The 10,215-nt window shown below is 38.2% G+C and overlaps 1 protein-coding gene across 13 annotated transcripts in view; it reads left to right on the forward strand.

Moving 5' to 3' along the window:
- Nucleotides 1-10,215, forward strand: part of LOC131677148 (cubilin) — a 237,919-nt gene that overhangs the window by 33,926 nt on the left and 193,778 nt on the right. For 12 of the 13 annotated variants that reach the window (XR_009303286.1, XR_009303287.1, XR_009303288.1 and 9 more), the window contains exon 3: nucleotides 8,250-8,311. The exons of the other annotated variant lie outside the window; for it this stretch is intronic. The gene's annotated coding sequence lies outside the window, so the exon portion shown is untranslated. The remainder of the gene's footprint in view (nucleotides 1-8,249; nucleotides 8,312-10,215) is intronic. 13 annotated transcript variants of the gene reach the window in all.

A 10,215-nucleotide genomic window follows, 5' to 3' on the forward strand; every position in this document is an offset into this window, starting at 1 on the left:
CGATTTGTTAATTCGTGTAAAGATCTTCTTACTTAGCTGCGTCGCCTGCTGTTGCTTGCGGGTCATTTAGTCCGCTTTCTCTCGTTTTCGACCATACTGCCCTCGTTATTGATATTGTATAAATTTTAACAATTGATTTCTGCGCATTGTTTGTGGAACGTGGCAGTCTGCCATTCATAGGTGCACAGCGTGATTTGAGAACACAGAATTCATATTGAAAGTTCATGTAAGAGAGAATAGGTTACGTCACTCGAATTTGAAACGCATTCTGACGATTCAAAGCCGACTGGAAATAGCTGGGAAAAAGTTTCTCCAGGCCTCAAATTTATTGGATTGCACCGCTCCGTATTCCGACACAATGGTTGTGTTGAACTTATTGCTAATACGCGGAGATAGATCATGTCGACGCACATCCATCTTGTCATTGTCCATATAAATACAATCAAAATACCCATTCTGACATTGTCATATTTAACGACGTGATGTATGTTGTTATCCATTGCAAAACTTTCCGCAATTGGCAAGGCTTCAACCGTTATCAGTACAGCATTACGTGTGTGGTGAAATTGAATGCCTTTGTTAACATTTCGCGCTGGCTGCGTTTTCTTTTCCGCACAAAAACCAAGCATTTTTCTACGTCTTCCCTGAGATTCTTCGCATTGCTACGGCTTTAATGTGACCGGGGTTTCATCACAGTGCGTGATATAACGTAGAAGTGAATGTTAAGACGCGACACTTGTTACTATGTACGTTTTTGTCGGCTCACGCTCCTAGTAACCATTGCCCTTTTATAGCACTCTTTGGTGGTTTGCTATAGCACTTTGAATGTTATGTGAGATTCCTCCGCGGCAAGTCGTCCCCGCAGTACGCGCCCGTCCTGCTACTTTAGATACAGAGAACGAATTATCGACGTTTGATTTTGAAATAACTGGACTGACAGGTTCTCAAAGCCACGCAACAAAAGTTGAGCAATTATCAAGATACCGAAAAGACACACCAGAATTGTTTGTAGTAAAAAAATAAACTGGACATAAAAACACAAACTGTCGCACCTTTGAAAATGATCACAAATGGACCGAAACGTAAGCGATTTTTTTTTTAATTTTAGGACTGCCAAGTCCAATAAATAACTTCAAAATGGAAATAGTCGACTCTTGCCAAAATTTTATTGATCGATTATTTCAGCGGACAGTTTTGATTATAAACATTTATAACACAATATGTTACGAAAATTGTATTCTGTAATAATCTTGTTGTTTCATTCTGATCTGGAAAGAATGCTCACCAAATGGAACAATTGAACTTTTATGGTCTGCCGCGTTGTCGATATCCTGTCTCGCTATGAATCTCTGTACCAAGCTAGTGGCATTTCTGGATATCGATCCAGCGTGCTGGGAGTTTTTATTGGATTTTTTGTTAATATATTTCAAAGATTTTTGCCGCCGGGAGATGACGCTTCAGAGATTTCTCTAATCCGATAACAAAGGCGAATGACCCTGAGGCAAAAATATCTATAATCGATACAAAAGAAATCTCGTTTGATAGACAACTACATTGCCTACGACTTCGTCAAAAGCTATCCCAGAAATAAAGTGAACGGGTGCAATTGTTCTACCTGCGGAAGTCACGGCTTAAAGCTCCTAGCGATTGGGGTATACATTTTTAATATCCTTCTTTACATCATGAGCAGTTCTTTCGAATTGTATCCAAACAGCCTACTGAACTGTAGTGGGGAAAAGCACAAGAGGATCCGCAGTATGAGATGCAATCTATCCTGTCATCCTTTCGTTTGCCCTGATTATTCAAACAGAAGAGCTAGGAATTAGTTTAGGTTCGAGTGAGATGGAAGGGAGTAAGAGGGAGGGGGGGGCGGTGAAGTCAAAAGTACGCGACTAGAAGAGATGAGGTGTGGTTAAATGAAGCGGTTTGTTTATTTAATTTATTGCATCAGATGCACTAATAAACTAATGACTTTTCGATTGCGATCAATTTAGTGACGATTTTTTCGATGTAATGTTCTTCGACGTATTGACCATGCGGTCGATTAACGATCGCTTTGAAATTGAGATTCACGGTCATTCGGTCTAAAGATCACTCGCTCAAATGATTATTCGACGCAACGATCATTGGGTCTGATGATCAACCGATAAAATTACCATTCGATCTAGTATCTTTCGCCTGAATGATCATTTGGCTTAATGGTCATGCGATCTAATGTCCCTACTCCTAACGACCATTCGACTTAACAAAGCATTTGGCCTAATGGCTATTCGAGCTAACAACCATTCGGTCTGATGACTGCTCGACCAAACGATTATTCAGTCTAGTATCTTTCCCTATAATCATTCTGTCTAAGGGCCATTCGGCCGAATGACCATTCGATGAAATGACCACTCGTTCCAATGATAATTTGGTCTAACGGCAATTGCTTCGACGCCTCCCGACTATTTGGTTTAAAGTTCTTCAGTGTGATGAGTATTTGGTGTTTCCTAATCATCCAGCATTCGCAGAATTGAAGGATTTAGGAATTTTAGAATGTAAAATAAACATTCATATAATTAACAATTTTAAAACGGAGAAGTAAAGCAATCTCTAACATGTGGAACAAAAAAAATCTCACGAATAAATTAATTCACCAATCCAGAGGAATAATTTAAAAAAAAAACTCGATTCGGAATTATTAATATAGATCGTACGCACGTTAATTTTGCCTTGGTAGTACGTGCACGTACGAGTAATAAAGTTGTTTTCTCCTTATGCAAAAGTCGTCAAATTTCACTTTTCCGTGTTTGAACAAAGTTTCAGCAGCATCACGAACACACAAATTTATTTTTTGAAAAATATTATCGATGGCGTTGTTTCCGTCACATTTACATACAAGGGACAGTCCAAGACTTGTCAGATTGGGATAATATGTTGCAGCTGCACTAGATCCTTCACTTATTATTTCATGGCTTTTGGAAAAATAGGAATATTCTCAGTATTCTGTTAATTATCCTTCTTTGTGACATGAGCAGTTTTGCAGTGATGAAATTTAGGATATCAACTGTATTTCTCAGCCACGGCTGACATATAGTTCTACTAGAGCTCAAACAAAGTGACCGTTTCTCAGCTTTCGAGTGCGTTCACTGGGGTTGTTTTAACAAATCGTTCGACACATTTCAATGTTATAACCTTATATAAACCTTTTCAAGTTCGGTTTTGGATCAGGTCCTGCACTATCTAGATTACTATTTGCTGTAAATTTTTACCTATCGCTCACAATTGAAAGGTAAAAAAACCGCAAACAGAATTGATTTCTTATGTTCTTTACCTCTTTAAGAAATACAAATAGGGGAGCGTGGCGGGTAATTAAAAAAAACATAAAAAAAAAATAATTGCATTGATCTTTTTATTTTCCTTCTTTGTACCATGAGCAGTTCTGTCGAATGGTATCTAATGTGTTACAGGAACTTAAACACACAAAAATTCGTCTAACATTGATCGACAAACTTAAATGTGTAGCGAAAGAGATAGCAGGAATATACAAATTATTTTCCCACATTTCAATAAGATGTTCATATGTCTACGAATTATTATTTTTAAATCTTGCTGCCATCTCCAACAACTTTATCACTCACTGTATTGTGTATTCGGCCTTATGAGCATTCGTTCCAATCATCATTCGGCTCAATAACTATTCGGTTTAAGTATCGTTCGGTCCAATCTTCCAGCGCGTTATGTTCATTCGGTCTAAGGACCATCTGGTCTAATGAAAATTCGGCCTAACGACTATTCGACCAAATGAACACTCGTCCTAATGACCAAATGCTCTACTGACTATTTGATCTTGTGACCAATCGGCCCAATGACCATTCAGTCTGATAACCTAATAACCTACGCATCATGTTGTCCAGTTTTTTTCAGCCTAATGGTCCTTCAGACCAACTGAACTATTCAGCTTAACGACAAGTCAGCATTATAACCATTCGGTTTGATGATCGTTCGGCCTAATGGCCATGCGGCTGAATGACTTCAAGCTACACGAGTAAGGGGCATTCGCAAAGTGGTGAAATTTCGAAAAAAAAATCTCTTCTGAACTCTCCAGCTTCTGAAATTTCATAAATCTAATTCGTATTTTTGATGCCAAATGTTGCAGAAACGCATCACACGGGATCAGCCAGTTGCTTTAGCCGTTGTATGACTGTTTGGATTTAGCGTCCAATTGTCACCAAGTTGGTGCTAGTTACTGAGATGAATTCGAAACTACAAATCCAGCTTCTCATTGGAGTTTTGTGCTACCAAGTTGGTGTTTGTGTAGAATAAAAAAAATTAGGACGAGATAGATGGGGAGTCACCAAACTGCTCGTCCGACAAAATATATGGCTTCGTATCGGTTTACTATTTCCAAACTAAACTTCTCTTTTATTGTGTATTCGTTTGACGTTTCGGTGCTTTTTTGCATCATCTGAAAATGGTTTCAAACTACATCGACATTTCGGATGAACAATAAAATACTACTACTGTCAAGGCCAATAAAAACAAGAACAAGTCTGCAGAAAACCCTGGCAATCGAGCTCTAAACATAAAAAACTTCCTTTTGCATGTTGTTTCCCAAAATCCACCGTTAACCGAGACAGATTTTTCTCATTCATAGCATTTTTTGCGAATTCCCAACGTTATTTGCAAGGTTTGTCACCCGTGTCGACTGTCGACTTTATGTTCGTCGTTCAATCTATGTTCCCGTTCCAACTCACACACCAATGAGTGTCTCGGACTGTTTGTATACGGATTCGTTATCAGATACTAACTTCATGCTCTCTGGAATTGACGTTCTGTTTCTCTGACTCTCTCTTCTCTCCCGCACACACTCTAAACCTTCCAATCACACAGACAAACAAATTTCCGAAGAAGAACGTGCTGCAAGTTAACACAAACATTAAAACAGTATGTAAAAACCACATCTGGCAACCCACACCTTCCCCCTTCATTCGGCATGCACATTCAATGGTCAACCTCTGAACGGGGAATTTGGACTCGAGAACAATTCCGCCAAATTAGATATGCACGTTTCATTTTGAACTACTATACAATCGCATTATCAATTCAAATTTGCTTCTGTGTTCGTGTCCACCCGTCAATGGCAGCAGGCTAAATTGGTGGGGGGAAGGTGTAACAGTAATGAGATTTTTTGCATGAGACGAAACTCTAGGCTGATTCTAGGCTTAGCTGCTGTCAAAGTTTCAAATATGGTCCAACAAAAACAGCTTAAATGTATTTCGACTCTAGCCAAGAAAGGCTTATTAGGAAAGGGCACAAGCAGCTCGCAACAACATTACTGCCAGCAGATGGTGATTTGTTTTGAGCAAACGTGATCGATGCTTTCACTGTCCGCTACCGGGAGATTTATTGTCGCCTTACACGTGTAATTGGACTCAATTTGTTTGAATCAACAATCGCCGCGCTAACGATCTCAAGTAGTTTATCCTCTCTCTCTCTCTGTTTCTCGTTCACTCGGACTCGACAATACAGCAAACAATCTAACGCGCCATCGTGCCTTAAGGCACCAGTGTCATATCTATCCTGACTGATGGATATCGTAGAATTGATTCAATTACCTTCCCATTGTCCGGTTCTATTACGGACGGGTGCAAAAACTGCACACGCGTGCTTGCGCCAGATTGCGATGCCACCATCAACGGTACGGACTAAAACGCATTATCCAATTTATTTTTTCTCCTTATTCAGCAGCGCGTTACGCTTCTCTCGCTGATTGTGGAAGGCAATGCGATTATTTTCTTTAAAGATGCGCTGCTTTGTGTCATAAAACTTTTTCAATAGACGCCAAACCTCCAAAGTTGATGGTTTTGGAATTATGTGATGTTGGCCGTAAACTGTTTTTTAACATTTATTTCAGTATTTTTGACGTCAAAAGTACATACCTGAGAACTTGGCCTTGTGTGTGCGTTAACCTTCTAAAACCCATTAGCCGACAGCGGTATTATGAAAAAAAAGTTTTCTGCGAATGGTCCAATCATCAAACAACTTAATCTCGGGGTATAGTAGGTGTTAGCTCTACCGATTTTCCAATGATCCATTTCAGAATGACAGAGACCTAGCGGTACATTCCGAGGCAATTTTCCCGGCGGCTAGGCCCGCTCAGTTATAATACGTGTACCATAATTATACCAGTATTATAATCAAACTTTTGATTCCTTGCCACGAATGCGTGTTCAAGAAATTGACGCGTATTTATTGTGTCATAATTTAATTTAATTGAATTTAATACATTTATTTCCTCATCTCAGCTTTTTACCATATGCATACCTTGTTGGGAGAATCAGTTCCTGTGTCGAAGTACGTCCAGGTGTTTCGGGAAACGGCTTTATTTGCAAAGATCATTTTCAATGTTTTTTTTCGAGTCTAGAGCCCTCTATTTATGCTTTTCAACGTCCGAGTTTGAACTAGCTTCGTAATCATCCAATAAGCGTTTGTTTCAGTTTCACCGTTTCATCTCAAAAATCAATGGCCTCTTTGGACCACGTAGTGGACCACTTGGTTGGCAGACGGTCGGTCTCCGCGTTGATTTTCTTAGGAACTTGACCTTGCATACAAAATCTAATTACGCCATTTAACTCAGCACTCAAATGTACACAAAAAACAGCCACAAACGGTACTTTTTCTAATTTGCCAAATTTTCTATCCCACTGGGCTGTTATTTTTTATGTTGATGATTCTAAAAAAATTGAAATACTCACAAAAATCGATCCTGGCATACTAGAGATATACTAAAACACCAAGTTTGTCGTTTTGCTTCTACTTTCCGTAAAATCACATCCGATCACAGCACACTCAAGATAGTTCTTTTTTGTCGAATAGTGTTATTAGATTTTGGTTGGTACAATTCTCGAGATTTTCACTTGCAGCTACTCATCAGAGCCTGTACCGTCACAGTTTTTCTCAATTTTTTCTATTTCCTAAGAATATCAATTGCAGAAAGTAAACCCCTGCCAAGTAGTGATTTTTCACTGTGCTGCTCCCAAAATGACAACCAACGTTTCAGGTTTCACTATTGATGGTGCCTTTTTCGTGAATCCACTTTCCACATCTTCAGATTGCCTGCCAAATTAGATATATCGATGAGAATTTTTTTAATTTGCGATCCAATGTAAGCCGTTCCTCGACACTTTCCAGTATTACTACTTGCGATGGTCAAATTCGGAATTCTCAGCATTTTTTGTCCAAAGCGCTATGCAGGATGTTCCGGATTTTCCATATTTCAACTCACAGGATACAAACAATAAACTTTAAAGAGCACTGGTGCAAGGTTTTATTAATTTCTGTAAAGTAGAAAAAATTATCGCCGGTCGTATGTCAACTGGAATCATGATTTCAACAGCAAACCATCTGTAACCTGTAAAGAAAAGAATACACAGAAATTGTTCATAAAGAGAGTCATTAGAGAGATAATAAATAAATTAGAGTTAATTAGCAAACATGCTGGAACGATTTTCAGCCAACGTTCCGGTCCGATAATTGTCCCGGCAGTACAAATTTTCTGTACTTTTTTACACTACCTTCGACCAGCCGCAATACGTTTGCTATCAAAAGGCGAAAAGATTTAGAAATTCGGATGAGTGATGAACCAGAAGGTTCAAGCTAAACGCAGTGCTGAAATTTTGGATCAGCAGCTGAACTAGATGGTGTGGCGGTCGATCAAGGGAAAGACAACACTCATGGACCGGAATGTCGAAAACGACGGTCGTCGCAAACATCTACAAGCCTTCCTGGGTTCTATAAAATCGAAAAATACAGGTTAAATAGTACTGAGCCAGCGGGCTGGTCGTCAAAAATATTGCTTCCTTAATCATAATAAGAGCCGGTTAAGAAGCCCGCTTTTAGTTGCTCAAATTAGGACTAGGAAGCGCAACTTTACCTGCAAATCGCCTGCCAAATCAGAAAATTCTGGCCAAATTTTGAACGTGTTCTGGAACGAAATATTTGAACTATCCAACGTAATATTTTCATTTCGGGAGTTGACGATAGTCGACCGGGATGTAAGAAAGGGCATCCCGACTATAGAGCGGTTTATGATTTTCTTAACAAAACAGACTGAAACCATCGGCGATCAATCGATGAACCACATTTCGTACATGTTGAAACTGAGTGTAGACTACTCTTGGCAGAAAACATTGCAAACGTTATCAGACTGCTCAAAAATCTAAGAATTTTTCAACTTTCGGGTATTTTCTCTTCATTTTTCTTGGCAGGTTTCCCGATGTGAACATTTTCTAGGCGCTGTTGTGTCAACGACTTGAAAGCAGACGATATGGTAAGTATTGTCATCTGTAAACCTAATCTGGTTTCTCGCTGTTACGCCCACATGAAAAATTGAAACTTTCCGCTGAAAGTTCAATAACTTCTCATAACAAAGCTGGATTGAATTATAGTCATCGACCAAGTGGCAGGCAGTTGAATTGTCTTTCTTATTTTGAATTGTAGTGCTTAATTTATGCACTCAGTGCTAATTTGTTGCCCGGACGGGTTACTTCAGGTAGCAGACCTCTCATTTGATTTATTTTAATACTTTTTAATCTTTCACATATCCTTTGCATCGTTCCCTCTATTTTATTTTCTTTTTTCATCTATCAATCAATTTAATGGTTTCATCGTATAACTTTTCGCTTTCCATACTCGATTGTCATATTTTTACATATTTTTATCTCTTCTATTTATTTTTTGCATTTATTACTTTCACTTTTCTGTTCTCTTACATCGCTTCCCGAACTATAAATTTTATTTATTTCTATTTTGTTCATTCGAATATTTTGAGTTTTATTGATTTTTTTTCAGTTTATTTCATTTCGTGTCTTTTTTATTTATTTTGTCCGTTTGTTTTCTTAGCTGTATTATTTTGTTCATTATATTTACGGTATTTTTTTTCCTTCTTTACTCAAGGTACATTATTTTTGGTCTTTTTTATTAACTACTATAAGTAAGTGAAACATCTTTCTTTTTATGTTTTAACAACACTCAATTATCAGGGGACTGGAGAACATTGAGAGCCATAGTGCTTAAGGAAGAGCGAGACGGTTTAGGAAGCATATTTAAGAAAGCGTCGAATAGGGTCATATGAGCAAAGTTTAGAGCTTCCCGACGACTTAACCCTTTGTCTTCTACCGCAGGAGTCAGGGTGTTTTGGCTTTTTTTTTTCAAATGCGAGTCACTTGAGACTGTGGCATGCCCGAGCAAAGGAAAAGAGGCCTAGACCCTCTGCTAGGTAGTTGATTTATTTTATCATTTCAATTATTTTTTAATTTGTTGTTAATTTTTTAAATTCATTTGATTTATTCGAATTAAATAAATATATCTATTATTTATTTCCTTTCAACTGCATTTAGAGCTAGAGATTATGAAATTAGAAAATTTAGAGCCATTGTACTCAAGTCAGAGACAGGATGTAAAGAATATTGAAAACTGTAAGTGGCAGGACGCTAGGAACTGGTTTCAAATCTTACGGACTATTTTTTTTTGTATTTTGCTAGTACGAGGAGTCAAGCTTAGGTCCAGTTACTACGAATCGCTTATGAGTAGCAACACGTCTCCTGGCCAAGAAAGACTTGTTCCTCTTCCCACGAGCACTGACTAAGTAAGTTAGATTTTTTCCGTGTTTCGAAATCATCTCATCAGTAACTAGCACCACTTGGGTGTCTAGTTAGACGATGTACCCAAAACTAGTACTCAAATAATGGTCATTTGATCGAAAAATGGTAATTTGATCGAATAATGGTCATTTGACCAAATAATGGTCATTTGACCGAATAATGGTCATTTCACCGAATAATGGTCATTTCACCGAATAATGGTCATTTCACCGAATAATGGTCATTTGACCGAATAATGGTCATTTGACCGAATAATAGTCATTTGACCGAATAATGGTCATATGACCGAGTAATGGTCATTTGACCGAATAAGAGTCATTTGACCGAATATTCCTCATTTGACCGAATAATGGTCATTTGATTTAATAATAGTCATTTGACCGAATAATGGTCATTTGACCGAATAATGGTCATTTGACCGAATAATGGTCATTTGACCGAATAATGGTCATTTGACCGAATAATGGTCATTTGATCGAATAATGGTCATTTGACAGAATAATGGTCATTTGACCGAATAAGAGTCATTTGACCGAATATTCCTCATTTGACCGAATAATGGTCATTTGAT

This window comes from Topomyia yanbarensis, chromosome 1 (genome assembly GCF_030247195.1).
Source record: "Topomyia yanbarensis strain Yona2022 chromosome 1, ASM3024719v1, whole genome shotgun sequence".
NCBI classification, from domain to species: domain Eukaryota; kingdom Metazoa; phylum Arthropoda; class Insecta; order Diptera; family Culicidae; genus Topomyia; species Topomyia yanbarensis.